The sequence below is a fragment of the Saccopteryx leptura genome, chromosome 1 (genome assembly GCF_036850995.1).
Source record: "Saccopteryx leptura isolate mSacLep1 chromosome 1, mSacLep1_pri_phased_curated, whole genome shotgun sequence".
NCBI lineage: Eukaryota > Metazoa > Chordata > Mammalia > Chiroptera > Emballonuridae > Saccopteryx > Saccopteryx leptura.
The window spans coordinates 383,240,309-383,255,163 of record NC_089503.1 but is presented as its reverse complement, the minus strand read 5'-3'; the positions used below and the strand labels follow the sequence as shown (position 1 = coordinate 383,255,163).

Below are 14,855 nucleotides of genomic sequence, written 5' to 3'. Positions count from 1 at the left end.
CCCCCTGGTGGGTGTGCTGGGTGGATCCCGGTAGGGCCCATGCGGGAGTCTGTCTGACTGTCTCTCCCCGTTTCTAGCTTCAGAAAAATACAAAAAAAACAAACAAAACAAACAAAAAACAATTTATATGCTCTCAATTCTGCATTTTGGCCAAGAATTATTTTTTTTAAAGGCAAAAACTGAGTATTATTTTTTAATTTTGTGTGTGTGACAGAGAGAGAGAGAGAGAGAGGGACAGATAGGGATGACAGGCAGGAAGGGAGAGAGATGAGAAGCATCAGTTCTTCATTGTGGCTCCTTAGTTGTTCGTTGATTGCTTTCTCATATGTGCCTTGACCGGGGGACTACAGCAGAGCAAGTAACCGCTTGCTCAAGCCAGTGACCTTGGGCTCAAATCAGCAACTTTGGGCTTTAAGCCAGCGACCTTTGGGCTCAAGCCAGTGACCATGGGGTCATGTCTATGATCCCACACTCAAGCCAGTGACCCTGCGCTCAAGCTGGTGAGCCCACACTAAAGCCGGCAACCTCAGGGTTTCGAACCTGGGTCCTCTGTGTCTCAGTCTGATGCTCTATTCACTGTATTACCGCCTGGTCAGGCTATTTAAAAATTTTTTAAAAGATTTTTTATTTATTGATTTTAGAGAGAGGAGAGAGAGAGAGATAGAAACAGGGTTGGGGAGGAGCAGGAAGCATCAACTTACAGTAGTTGCTTCTCGCATGTGCCTTGACCAGGCAAGCCCGGGGTTTCCAGCTGGCAACCTGAGCATTCCAGGCTTTTTTAAAAAAACACATATTCATTCTTTTTTGTTTTATTTTATTTTATTTTGTTTTGTTTTATTTTATTGATTTTAGAGAGCAGAAGGGAGAGAGTGGGAGAGAGGCAGGAACATTGATCTTTCTGTTACTGTATGTGCCCTGACTGAGGATCGAACCGGCAACCTCTGTGCTTTGGCATGATGTTCTAACCAATCAAACTGTCTGGCAGGATGAACTACTTTTCAAATGTTGAATCATTCTCTGCTGTACAGAGCATGGCTTTGCTCCCAAACCCTAGGGGTCTGAGGTGAGGCTGTCCCATGGGGGCTTTCCAGAGACTTCACCCTGTTTAGTTATCTCTCAAGGATATTTCAAGCACTATGGGATATGCTGGGTAGTATTTCCCAATGCTTGTCCTATAGCTTGGGCCCATCACAGAGCCCTCTTTTGCTCTGGACTCCACTCAAACATGGTAACTTCCCAAGTCATCCAACAAATGGGCTGGAGCATTAAGACATGGCCTCCCAAATCCATACAGGCCCACCCAGTGCTACGCCTCTTAGTGGTAGGATGTCTCCAGTGTAATAACTGGTCTTTTCCCATGGAGGAACATCTCATGTGCCCCAGTTCATTGACCACTTAAAACTTCACTGACATGATATCTCCCTTTCCTGATCTAAATTGGAAAGAGTGCATTGGCCATATTATTAGCTTCTTACAGTCAGAGGCTGTGCAGACTATTCTAGCAAATTTATATGTGACACACTGGCTGCAATTAGAGCTCCCACGTGGGTTGCCATCAGTAGTCATGCTTCATTTGGGTGTTGCAGGAGCAGTATGGGGTGGGCTGCGTGGGGATATGATGAGGCCACCCACCCTGCGTCCTTTGAGAGTGGGACTGATCTCCACAACGCCACCGGGGACGTGTGGTATTGCTTCTGGGTTACTGTTTTGACTAGTGGAACAATTTTAGAGATTTCTACTTGGTCCTTCTTTCCGTAATGGCTTTTATAGATTAGGGAAGCAGTATGAGAGTTCTGCCAGCTGCTACATCTATCCACCCCAATGTGCACTGAGGGGCTAGGACATAACAGCAGAGTGGTTCTGAGATGAGCCTGGGCGGGACCCATATGTCCCCTGTAGGGAAAACAGCTGTGTTAGGCCGGCTCACTTGCACTTTGCATGCTTAGTGCGTGAGCACGTGGCAGGACCATGTGTGTGTAGCTTCTGTAAGGCTATGGGTGCTTGCCCTTAGGGAAGGCTGTGGATTGCTTGCCCGCCACTGTGAGGGGCCGTCTTGCTGTTCGTTCGCCTGCTGCCGTGAGAAGCGGTTTCCCCTGCCTGTTGGTTCGTCCACCATTGTGAGAATCTATTAAACGGGAACGGCTCAACGCTTTCGGGCTCCGCACTCTCTCTACTATCTGCCCAAATACAGAGTGAACCTGCCTGGCCTCGGCCACTGGCATTACATCTGGCATAGTGGGAAGGGTTTGGATCAGGTGGGTATAGAGCGGCCAACACCCTTAAAGGGTGGAATTGGAGGGGCAGCCATTCTAGGACGTGTAGTTCCATGGGATGGGTGTTTCTTTACAGCCTGGCGAGAAGAAAATGAAAACTCTGAGAGAGGCACCCAAGCTTGAGAACTCCAGTTTATCCTAGAAGCCGAATGCTGGCACAGGCATGTTGTTAGAGACACAGCTGTAGGTTCAAGAGCTCGCGTTTCAGCTTCAGGCTGAGAGCCAGCAGCCGCAAGAGCCAAAGCAGTCGCTGAAGAAGGAGCTGCATCTGTGCCGGCAGAGGGACTCTGAGTCAGCGGTTTTAGGTGTTTCCAACTCCTCTTTCTCTGAGGAGGAGGTGGTTCAGGCTGAAACTGCCCTCGGCAGATTCAGAGCCCAGCCAGTGATCACCCAGAAGGTAAAAAACCCAGCAGCCAAAAGTGCCTCAGGGGCAGGCACAACCTCCTCCGCCAGTGGCTGAGCTCTCTGTGGTCCTGCCCTCCACCCAGACAGAGCTGATGGAGTTAGGGGAGAAATTCAGGCAGAAACTGAGTCCCTGGCAGCTTGGTTGCCGCGGCTGTGGGACTTAGGGGGGTGGGTGGATGGCATCATGCTCTCTGGAACAGAGATGGAGAAATTAGAAGCCATTACCATGCTCTCCTCCTTGAGATGGCATCTTCAGAACTGCCGTGACAACTATACCCTATTAGAATGGGTGGTGGCTGTCATTTGTAAAGTCTGACAGAATGCTGGAGACGTGCCAGGGGCAGTGAGTCAGTGGCAGTTGTATAATGAGCTTCAGCAGGTCCTCTGGGAACTAGGTATGAAGAATGCTGCTTTCAACCTGAGGTCTCCTGGGCCAGATGAGGAAGTATTTACAGCAGGGATGAGGGACCTTATTCTCTGTAGCACCCCACCAGCCCTTTTTGGGTCACTAGTGGCTATCTTGAGCCCCTATGTGGGGCAGCCCATCAGTGCTGTTACACAGATGGTGGCAGATTTGGGGGAGGTAGAGGCAGCATGAAACCATAAGGCTGTGTGACTGCTGCCTGTGCTGCCCCCCCCCCCTCAACTCCAGCTAACAAGAGAAATGGGCCTGTAAAGGTTACCCGAACACAGGTGTGGGTCGATTTGATCGTGGCCAGGGCAGATAAGGAGAAATTAGATGTCAGGTCTAATAGAGTTCTGTTAGAGCTTTGGCAGCAGCTTAAACCACAGCAGAGGTTCCAGCTGTTGAAAAAGTAGGGGAAGTGGGTGGCCCCAGCAGCTACCAAGAAAATGGCTGGTGTTTGGGTTGCATGATTGCAAGATTACTTGTTGGAGACAGCTGAGGGTGAGGAGGATCCCCAGGATCTGTTGTTACAGTTTGAATAGGGGGAAGGCCGAGGGACCTGTCCAATGGGGATGGGCAGGGGCTCTAGGCCCCATGTGAAATTGGCAATCCACTGGTCCCCTTTTAATGAGCAGTAGATGTTGGCCTTAAAAGATAATAGGTGCGGCCCTGGCCGGTTGACTCAGTGGTGGAGCGTCGGCCTGGCGTGCAGAAGTCCTGGGTTCGATTCCCGGCCAGGGCACACAGGAGAAGCGCCCATGTGCTTCTCCACCCCTTCCCCTCTCCTTCCTCTCTGTCTCTCTCTTCCCCTCCCGCAGCCAGGCTCCATTGGAGCAAAGATGGCCCGGGTGCTGGGGATGGCTCCTTGGCCTCTGCCCCAGGCGCTAGAGTGGCTCTGGTCGCGACAGAGCGATACCCCGGAGGGGCAGAGCATCGCCCCCTGGTGGGCAGAGCATCGCCCCTGGTGGGCGTGCCGGGTGGATCCCTGTCGGGCGCATGCGGGAGTCTGTCTGACTGTCTCTCCCCGTTTCCAGCTTCAGAAAAATACAAAAAAAAAAAAAAAAAAAGATAATAGGTGCTTGTACAGCGGCACAATACTTGAATGTGTTTGACCCTGCCAGGCCCTGAGGCCCTGTGAGCTTGCTGGGGGGTTTGGGTAGGGCTTGTGTCAATGGACAGTGTGTTTATGGAAAGGCAGTGAGGTTTGTTATCAAAGAGCTGTATGGCTAGTTGCCTATAATGGACCTTTACCTTGGTGGTTTGCACAGACAGCTGGGCTGTCTATTGTGGACTGATCACTGAGCGGTGTAATGGATTCTTGAAGCAGGGACTGAGATGAGAGTGGGGCACCGGTTCCCTTGCTGGATGGAACCCCGGGCAGGGGCGGGGCCCAGCACCTGTGGAGGCCCTCCTGCACCATGCTGCTGCTCCCATCCAGGTGCAGAGACGCAGCAAGGATGCTTTCTTCCATGGACACGGCCCTGGACTGTACAGGCCCCCCCACCTACGATGACACCATAGGGTAGGGGGCTAGAGGTGGGCTTCCAGTAAACTCCCTGGGCAAGCGACGCCTGGCCGCCTAAAGTGAAACTGTGTTATCCCTGGGGTGCTCAGGGAGATGTCATTGTGAAGGGCATCTTTGTAATGATTGTTATTTTTGGTATAGCTTGGGCCTTCATAACTCGGCCTCTAGAGACGGGGTGGGCAAACTGGGGTTCCAAAGCCAGCTGCCTGAGGTCACGCCCCCTAGGAAGTGGTGGGGAGCCAGGATACCCTGCCTGGTGACCCAGGTCACACTGACTGCTCAATAAACCAGAAAGGGGAAGTGCCTCGCCCAGCCACCACCACTGTGACAGTTCTAAGAGGAGGCTTGCAGGGGAGATTATCTTCTGCGCCCCTCTGCAGTCCTCGATGGGACAAGTTTTCTCAGTCTTATGGAAAGCGTGCAGTGTAAGTGGAACTCTAAGACAGAGCCTGGTTTCTGCTGCACCCCTCGCCGGCCCTCCTCCCCTCCTCCCACGGTTTAGAGCCAGCAGCTGGAGGCAGGGGGACCCAGGTCTCCTCGTCTGAACTCAGCTCTTGCCACTGCACCCCAGAACAGAGAGTATCTTGCTTCAGGGTTTGCTGGACCGTGAAGTGAATTTAAGCACCGGGGAATCGAAAATCTGTGAGTGCCTGAACTTTCCCATTTCATAAAATGGTCTCACTGTCTTTGATCTTTGTTCACTAATTCACTTTTTGTAAAACGTCATTTCTGAGCTCAGTGTTTTTAAGTGCAGTGATATTATATTTTAAAATTAACTCTACTGTTCCCAAAAAGGCCTGGATCTAACTTTTTTCTTACTACTATGTTATATGCACCTGCCAATTGGCTCAGGGGCCGGTTTCTCCCCTGGGACTGGTGTAGAGGATGAGGTTGGGTTGAGCACTCCAGGGCTGTGACCCCCACCTTTTCCGTGTCAGTGCGGGTGGAGGATAGGGTGAGGGGTAAGGGCAGGTGAGCTGAGGCTGCCTGGAGATCCTGGGGACTGGATCTTAAAAATCTAAGCTCATGCTGTTCGAAGAGAAGCAGAGAGAGTCCCCAATGGAGAGCATCAGTTCCTGGATTTGTTGCACTTGCCCAAATCCAGCGGCAAACACTGTTGGCCCTACTTTCAGAATACATCCGGAGTTCAGTCCCCTCTCTCATCACCTCCACCGCTGCCCTCCTGGCCCGAGTCACCACTCGTCTGGATTATTTCAGCAGCCTCCTCACTGGTCTCCCTGCTTCTGTCTTCATCTGGTGCAGTCTGTCCTCCACAGTGAAAGCTGCCGGAGGGATTCTTTTCACACCTGTGTTGGATCACCTCACCCTCCAACGGCTTCCATTTCACTGAAAGTAAAACCAGGTCCCACGTGACCTACATATAGGTTGTGCTGTCTGCTATCTCTGACCTCATCTCCACTCTTCCCTCTGCGACTTGCTCCAGCCACACTGGTCTCCTCACGGTTCCTCATGTTCACAAAGCATGTGCCTGCCTCAGGGCCTTTGCACTCACTGTTTCCCCTCCCTGAACACTCTTCTTCCAGGCTGTCTTCCTTACATACTCTATTTTAATATCACCTCCTCAAGCAGCTCTCCCTTGACCACCCCCTCTGCTTAGCTTTCCTACATAGCACTTACTGCTGCCACACATTATATTGTGTATGGTTGTTGGTTTTTTTTTTTCTATTTTATTTTCACTTGTGTATCCCCAGTGTCTAGCACAGAGTCTGGCACCTATTAGGTCCCCAATTAATATTTGTTGCATAAAAAAATAGCCCTGGCCGGTTGACTCAGTGGTAGAGTGTTGGCCTGGCGTGTAGAAGTCCTGGGTTCGATTCCCAACCAGGGCACACAGGTGAAGTACCCACCTGCTTCTCCACCCCTCCCCCTCTCCTCTCTCTGTCTCTCTTCCCCTCCTGCAGCCAAGGCTCCATTGGAGCAAAGTTGGCCCGGTGCTGAGGATGGCTCCATGGCCTCTGCCTCAGGTGCTTTAATGGCTCCCGCCTCAACGGAGCGATGCCCCAGATGGGCAGAGCATCGCCCCCTGGTGGGCATGCTGGGTGGATCCAGGTGGGGCGCATGCGGGAGTCTGCCTCCCTGCTTCTAACTTTGGAAAAATACAAAAAAATAAATTAAAGTAAATGAACGCCTTATTTACTTCAGTAAAGCCACAGAAACTTCTCAGAGTATTAATTTCCTCAGTGGTAAAAAGGAGATGAAAGGATGATTGGTTGTGAGAATATGTATTTATTTAGAAATTAAATTTAATTTTGAAAACTTTTTTGCTTTGAAGTCAATTCAGACATACAGAAAAGCTGCAACAATTATTATACAACAATTACTATACAGCTCCCATATATTCTTTATCAATAGAGCTCAAATATTCACATTTTACTGTTTCCTTCATCATTCTCTCTCTGGATATCAACAGATTATTCGTAAATATATTTTTGAATGGGTAAGTAATGTATAAAGACGGTTCAAAAACAACAACAGTGAAACAGAAACCTCCCTCTTTCATCCCAACACTTCTTTTCAACCCAGCTTCTACCAGTATATTCTTGTATGTTCTATCAGAAAATTTCTTTTTTTTTTTTTTTTAAAAATTGTTTATTTATTCTAGAGAGAGAGAGAGAGGAAAGGGAGAGAAAAAGACAGAGAAAGATCAATTTATTGTTTTACTTCTTGATGCATTCATTGGCTGATTCTTGTATGTGCCCTGACTGGGGATCGAACCTGCAACCTTGGTGTATCACGACCGTGCTCTAACCAAGTGAGCTACCCAGCCAGGGCAGAAAATTTCTTTTCTTTTTTTTTTTAATTGAAACTATTCGGGTGACATTAGTTAATAAAACTATATCGGTTTCAGTGCACCATTCTATAATACATCATCTGTATACTGTATTGTGTGTTCACCAACCACGTCGTCTCCGCCTATCAGCATCTGCCCCCTTTTTCCTCTCCTACTTCCCCGCACCTCACCGGCCCTCTGTTGTCTGTCTATGGTGCTGTCAGGACTATTCTATATGTTTACAAACACATATGAATGTATGTATGTGCATCTCTAGAGCATAAATGTCATCCACACACATACACTTCTTGTCCTGCAGGGGTACTGCACTCACTGTTCCGCGCCTTTCTCTTCTCATTCAACAACGTATTTTGAGGGTCATTCTTTTGGGCCCACGTGGGTCTTTCTCATGTTCTTCCCAGCTGCACAGTAGGCCACTGTATGCATGTACCGAGCTTATCTGACCAGTTCCCTGTTGATGAAAATTTAGGTTGTTTCCAATCCTCTGCTACTAAGACCACGCTGCAATGAATACCCTTTCAGCTGATCATTTTGTATCTCACCTGTAGGACAAGTGACGAGAGGATAAATTGCTGAGTAAAAAACTTTGATATTTTAAATGTTGGTAGATCCCACCACATTTCTTTTCATGAAAGACATACCAGTTTATGTTCTTATCAACGTGTGATAGTCTTTCCCTATGTCCTTTACATAACATTTTTTTAAAGTTTCACCAATTGGATAACTTAAATCATATCGTTTTTGTTTTTTGTTTTTTTAATGTTTATTGTATTGATTTGAGAGGGGGGGGGGAAGGGAGACAGAGACAGGAACATGGATCTGCTCCTGTAAGTGCCCTGACTGGGGATCGAACTGGCAACCTCTGCACCTTGGGATGATGCTCTAACCCAGTGGTAGTCAACCTGGTCCCTACCGCCCACTAGTGGACGTTCCAGCCTTCATGGTGGGTGGTAGCGGAGCAACCAAAGTATAAATAAAAAGACAGATTTAACTATAGTAAGTTGTTTTATAAAGATTTATTCTGCCAAACTTAGCGAAAATCCGACATAAAGTACTTGGTAAGTAATTATTATTATATGCTTTAACTTGCTGTAATTCTGCTTTATAACTTTTATAAAGTAAAGTGACTTCCCTACTTTATAAATCACCATTACTGTGGAACCGGTGGGCGGTTAGAAAATTTTACTACTAACAGAGATACAAAAATGGGCAGTAGATATAAAAAGGTTGACTACCCCTGCTCTAACCAACCTAGCTATCCAGCAAGGGCTTAAATAATATCTTAGTTTATTTTTTGTTTCTTTTATTATGAGTCAAGATAAACATTTTTCATGTGTTTAAAAGCAATTGATATTTTTCCCCATGAATTGCTTATTCACACATGGTACCAATTTCTCTAATGAATCACTGATTTGTAGGAACTCTTGATATATGGAAGAAGTTAGTTTATTTTCTGTGATGTATTATTTTTTTTTTCCAGTTTGCTTTTTGATTTGTCAATGTTGACTTTTTTTTGCTGGTCATTTTATTATTTTAAAATTTCTACATAGTCAAATGTTTCGATCTTTTATAGCTTCAAATGCTTTGTGATGTGCTTGGCAAGGCTTTGTCTGCTCTAAGATTATTTGAAAATTATCCCATGATTCCGTAGGGCATTTGTTCACACATACACAAAAGTAGAAGAACAGAATGAGCCAGCAGTTTCCCACCAACTCCAACAGTGATCAGAACACGGCTGGGGCCAGTATTATTTCATCTACGCCCTATCCATTCCCCCTCCCTCAATTATTTTGACATAAATACCAAACAACATAATTGTATGGTTTTTTTTTTAAGTGAGAAGAGGGGAGGTAGAGAGATTGACTTCACAGGCACCCTGACTGGAATCCACCTATCCTTAGTGCCTGGGGATGACACTCAACCAATCGAGCCACTGACTGCAGGAGGGGAAGAGGGAGAGAAGAGGGAGAGGGAGGAGAAGAGAAGCAGATGGTCGCTTCTCATGTGTGCCCTGACCGGGGATCAAACCCGGGACTTCTGCACGTCGGGCCAATGTTCTGTTTACTGAGTCAACAGGCCAGGGACAATTGTATGCTTTTTTTTAAAGCTTATATTCTTGATCCATATGAAATTATTTTAGAATTAGAGCTCTAACTTTGTTCTTTGAAAATACATAACCCATTCTCCCAATGGTTTATTGAATGAACCACCTTTCTCATTGATCTGAAATGCTACTTTTATTATACACTGAATTCCCATGTGTACATTTGAGTTTATTTCTGTCTATTCTTTATTCTGTACCATTGGTTCATTCATTTATACTCATGCTGCAGTACCACACTGTTCTGGTACTTGCAGCTCTAGAATATATTTTGGTATTGGGTTAGACTATTTTTTAAGAGATGACTTAGATTTAAGCCTCTAACTGTAGATGTAAAATATACTCTCAGACACTGCCTGAGCGTGAGGGCTTGAGGTAAGGCATGGTATGAAGTTTTACAGCCAGCGTTAGCCATAACTGTGCCCATCAACACTCTGGCTGGGATAAGGCATGGCATCACCATGGCAACCAGAGAGTAGGGTCCAATTTCTGGCTTTGCCACTGAGGACTGGGTGACCTCGGGCAGTCCAGCTCACCATTTGGAGCCTCTGCTTAACCGGACTGCCCTCCGGGCTCCAGCATTCTCCCGGCTCCAGGGCTCTAGGGCAAGGGGGGGGCCTCAGGAGAAGCAGAAAGATTGTGAAAGGATAACCAGTGGGCACTTCTACAGGAAGTCTCAGAAATTAACAGGAGATTGGCTCGCGGGGGAACGGAAGAGCGATTAAGCAAGAGACAAGACTGTTAACAGTTCCAGAGCTGGCAGGCTCCTCCGGCAGGTCCAGGAGGCACGGGCTGCACGCGCCACCGAGAGTCTTCGAGAGGTAGGAGCTGCCCCTGAGCTGCCACCGGGCCTTCTTATCTTTGGAAGGGTGAGGATGGGGGAGCCATCCAGCTCCCCTGCCAGGAGTGCAGAAGTCCTCTTTCCTCATGAAGTTGGGGCTCTCTGCATGGTCTAACGGAGTGCACCTGGGCAGGGGACTGGGGTCGGGTTTCCTGCCCTTAGATGGTTATGTGACCTTGGACAAGTCACCTGGCTTCCCAGAGTCTCGGTTTCTCTATCAAGTTAGCGAGGGGAAGAGAGGCGAGTAGACCAGAACAGGGTACGAGATGTGGGCTGTCAGACCCATGAACTTGGGCAGTTTGGGTTCTCTGGCCATTGTGATTATTGACCGTTATTGAGGGAAGGTGGGGATGAGAACAGACCCAGCCCCTCACCCCTGCGGTGAGAGAGTGACGGAGTTGGGGAGGCCCTACGGCACCTGCCATCTCTGCCCTGTCCTTATACAGCCGTCCACTCCCTGACCGAAAGCCCGGTGCCCACTCCCCTGAGGACCCCCCAGCAGGGAGCTGGTCCCTAGAGCTGCCTGGGAGCTGAGCTCATGTGCTCTCAAGTTGGGCTTCAAACTTCATATGATTTCTTGGGCGAGGGATGTGAGGAGAGGGAGTCGTAGTGCGGGGGTGTGCGTCTGTGTGGCCCTGGTCACGAGGGGGCTGCTGACTGGTAAGGGTGGGAGGTAGCCACGATCCAGGAAGGGGGACACAAAGGTGCCCCTGCTGGCTGACTCTAAGGCATGTGCTCTGTGTCAGTGGTCCCCAACCCCCGGGCCGCGGACCGGTACCGGTCTGTGGGCCATTTGGAACCGGTCCTCAGAGAAAGAATACATAACTTACATTATTTCCGTTTTATTTATATTTAAGTCTGAACGATGTTTTATTTTTTTAAAAATGACCAGATTCCCTCTGTTACATCCGTCTAAGACTCACTCTTGATACATTTATCTGTCCCACCCTAAAGGCCAGTCCGTGAAAATATTTTCTGACATTAAACCGGTCCGTGGCCCAAAAAAGGTTGAGGACCACTGCTCTGAGTGACTCAGTGACAGACACCCCCGCTCAGAGCTGGCCACGAGGCAGCGGCAGGCGAGGGCTGGTCAGTGGACACTGGCTGGGGGGGCGGCGGAAGTGTGTGAGTGTGAGCGTGCTCACGCATGCACACCTGTGCGAGGACTGGCTGAAGGTCGTCCCCACTGTCTCTGAATGGCATGCCTTTCTGTCCCGGTGGCCTCTGACGGGCTCAGAGGGCTGATGCTGAGGCCACGGCGGAGTGGGGGCTGGGTGCTTCTTTTTTACAAAACAGCCGCTGAAAATGGGCTGGGGAGGCGCAGCCCTGGAGCCCCCCACAGGGACAGTCAGCTCACCCCGTGTCCTGGGATAGGTCACAGGGGAGTTATTTCTGGACTCTAAATTCCCTGACTTACGGGAGCCTGACGGGCAGCACGGGCCACCCACATCACAGTCGCCTCTTCCCCCAGCACTTAGGTTCTAGAAGCTTCCGCAATGGGCATCTTATCTTGCTGCCCAGTGTGTTATCTCCATCGACGGAAGTGCATGTGAAACTTGAGTTTCCAAGAGTCACACCCAGAGCACAGCCTGCCCCCTCTGGCCTCCTCCATGGAGCTCTGGTCCCAGCCCCGGCGGCTCCGCGGGGCGCCTGTGAGCCACAGACAGACTTCCTGCCACCAGGAAGGTGCCTCTCCAGGAAGTGGTCTTGGGGAAGTCCATCCCCGGACCAACCAGGGGTGTAGATCTGGTGCTGGTTCTGCTACTGACGCCACGGCCGAGGCAGGTCTCTGAGGCTTGGAGTCTCCCTCCCTCCATTCCTCCCTCAGTCTCCTCATCTGTCAAGTGGGGATAAATCGTATTGGTACACTACCCAGCTTTCATGAGGCTCAAACGGAATGTCACTGTCATCCATGTTGCCACCACCATGGTCGTTGCCGCATTCCCCAGCCGCCACCGTACGTCGGGCATGGCTGTGAGTGCTTTACTTGGATTATTGAGTCAACAAATACTTGCTGAGTGCGGACTGTGCGTGAGGCACTGTTCAGGCGTTTGGGACAGAGCAGTGAACAGAGAGTAAACCCCCGACTCTCGGAAGGCTTGTATTTCAGTTAGAGGGGATGGAAACTTTGCAAAGGAATTGAACAAAAAGCTATTCTGGGAAGGTGACAAGTGCTAAGAGGAAGTAAAGCCAGAATTGGGGGGGGGGGGGTGATGATTCAAAGCGAATGATCTCATCTAGTCCTCACAGCAACCTGTGTGGTGAATAAGACCAATAAGGGGATTCAGCCGGTTTGCACCGGTTGGGCAGAACCGATACTTCAATTTTGTTGAGTTCAGTGAACGGGTTGTTAAAACGGCACTTGTCATCAGGGTTCTCTCGAAGGTGGGCGCCTGGGCAGCCGTCCAATGTGGAAATCACAAACTGACACTCCTCACTCTTTTTAACGTTCATCTGCGCAACAGCGCATTCTCAGCGCCCGTAGTCATGTTCATTCCATCGATAGGTGAAAAAAAACTTGACAGAACTATGCTTGTAATATTTATTTATTCTTTCATAAAACTCATTGTATCTTTGATGAAGTACTACATTTTAATTCCCTCATGTTTGTTACTTCAATAAAGAAACATGTAACATAAAGAGAAAAAGTGCTGGCCAACCAGGGGGTGACAAGCTGTCATTGGAAATATCTTAAATCAATGGTCCCCAAATCCTGGGCCACGGACCAGTACCGGTCCGTGGGCCATTTGGTACCGGTCCGCAGAGAAAGAATACATAACTTACATTATTTCCGTTTTATTTATATTTAAGTCTGAACGATGTTTTATTTTAAAAAAATGACCAGCCTGACCAGGCGGTGGCGCAGTGGATAGAGCGTCGGACTGGGATGCGGAGGACCCAGGTTCGAGACCCCGAGGTTGCCAGCTTGAGTGCGGGCTCATCTGGTTTGAGCAAGGCTCACCAGCTTGGACCCAAGGTTGCTGGCTCGAGCAAGGGGTTACTCGGTCTGCTGTAGCCCCACGGTCAAGGCACATAAAAGAAAGCAATCAATGAACAACTAAGGTGTCGCAACAAAAAGCTAATGATTGATGTTCTCATCTCTCTCCATTCCTGTCTGTCAGTCCCTATCTAGCCCTCTCTCTGACTCTCTCTCTCTCTGTCTCTGTAAAAGAAAAAAAAAAAAAAAGACCAGATTCCCTCTGTTACATTCGTCTAAGACTCACTCTTGACACTTGTCTCGGTCACATGATACATTTATCTGTCCCACCCTAAAGGCCAGTCCGTGAAAATATTTTCTGACATTAAACCTGTCCGTGGCCCAAAAAAGGTTGGAGACCACTGTCTTAAATAACATTTTTATTGTTTTTTGTCAGGTTATTATTTAATATTTTTTCATTTATATTTTAAAACTCCTATAACATAATCTAGTTTCATGTACCTCTTTTATTGTTCTTATTTAAGTATTAAATAATAAACTCCCTTTCGGTGTATCGTATTTTGATACTTAAACTGGTCATTAGGTCAGAGAACCGGTTGTTAAATTATTTGAATCCCACCACTGAATAAGTCTACTTTCACATTCCAGTGAGGAAACTGAGGTACAGGGACACTGAGGGCCTTGTCCCAAGGTCACACTGGTGGAAACTGAGGTACAGGGACACTGAGGGCCTTGTCCCAAGGTCACACTGGTAGCGAGAGGGAGGACTGGGAGAGGCAGTCTGTCTGAGTCCAGAGCACTGTTGACCGGAAGTCACTTCCTCTCTTGGGCCCCCTTTTCCACATCTATGGGTCAAGACATGGGGTAGACAGCCGAGGGAAAGGGGCGCCCCTTGCAAGTTCACGTTGGGAACCACACGCACGCCTGCTGGCCACTGTGCCGGCACTCAGTCGGTGCTCAGCAAATGCTGTCCCTTAAGTGCATGCTAGGTCTCAGGAAGGGACTGGGCAGAGGGAGGCCTTCTCAGAGGAGGTGTGCGGGTCACTGCTCTGTGGGAGGGGAAAAGCCCTGATTTGTCGCATCTGCCAGTTTGCATGGCGTAAATACTCCCCCAGCGGCTGGTCCTCTGGGTTAGGAGGAGACGTACACCGCTGGCCCTGAGGCCCGAGCCCCGGTGCTCGCACACCACTGTGGTCTGGCGTCTGTGATCGTGAAACTGCACCAGAAACAGACTCTGAAGGCCCCAGGAGTGACAGGGAGAGAGGGGGGGGAGAGAGAGGGAGGGAGAGAGAGAGAGGGAGAGAGAGAGGGGGGAAGAGAGAGAGGAAGAGAGAGAGAGAGGGAGAGAGGGAGAGAGGGAGAGAGAGAGAGAGAGAGAGAGAGAGGGAGAGAGAGAGAGAGAGAGAGAGGGGGAGGGAGAGAGAGAGGGGGGGAGGGAGAGAGAGAGAGAAAGAGAGAGAGAGAGGGAGAGAGAGAGAGGGGGGAGAGAGAGAGAGAGAGAGAGGGAGAGAGGGAGAGAGGGAGAGAGAGGGAGAGAGAGAGAGAAAGAGAGAG

General features: G+C 49.1%; 1 protein-coding gene across 1 annotated transcript in view; it reads left to right on the top strand.

Annotated features, from left to right (window-relative positions):
• Positions 1–10,284: 10,284 nt before the first annotated feature.
• RAB44 (RAB44, member RAS oncogene family) overlaps positions 10,285–14,855 on the top strand; it is a 35,728-nt gene continuing 31,157 nt past the window's right edge. The window contains exon 1 of the mRNA XM_066361437.1: positions 10,285–10,343. The gene's annotated coding sequence lies outside the window, so the exon portion shown is untranslated. The remainder of the gene's footprint in view (positions 10,344–14,855) is intronic.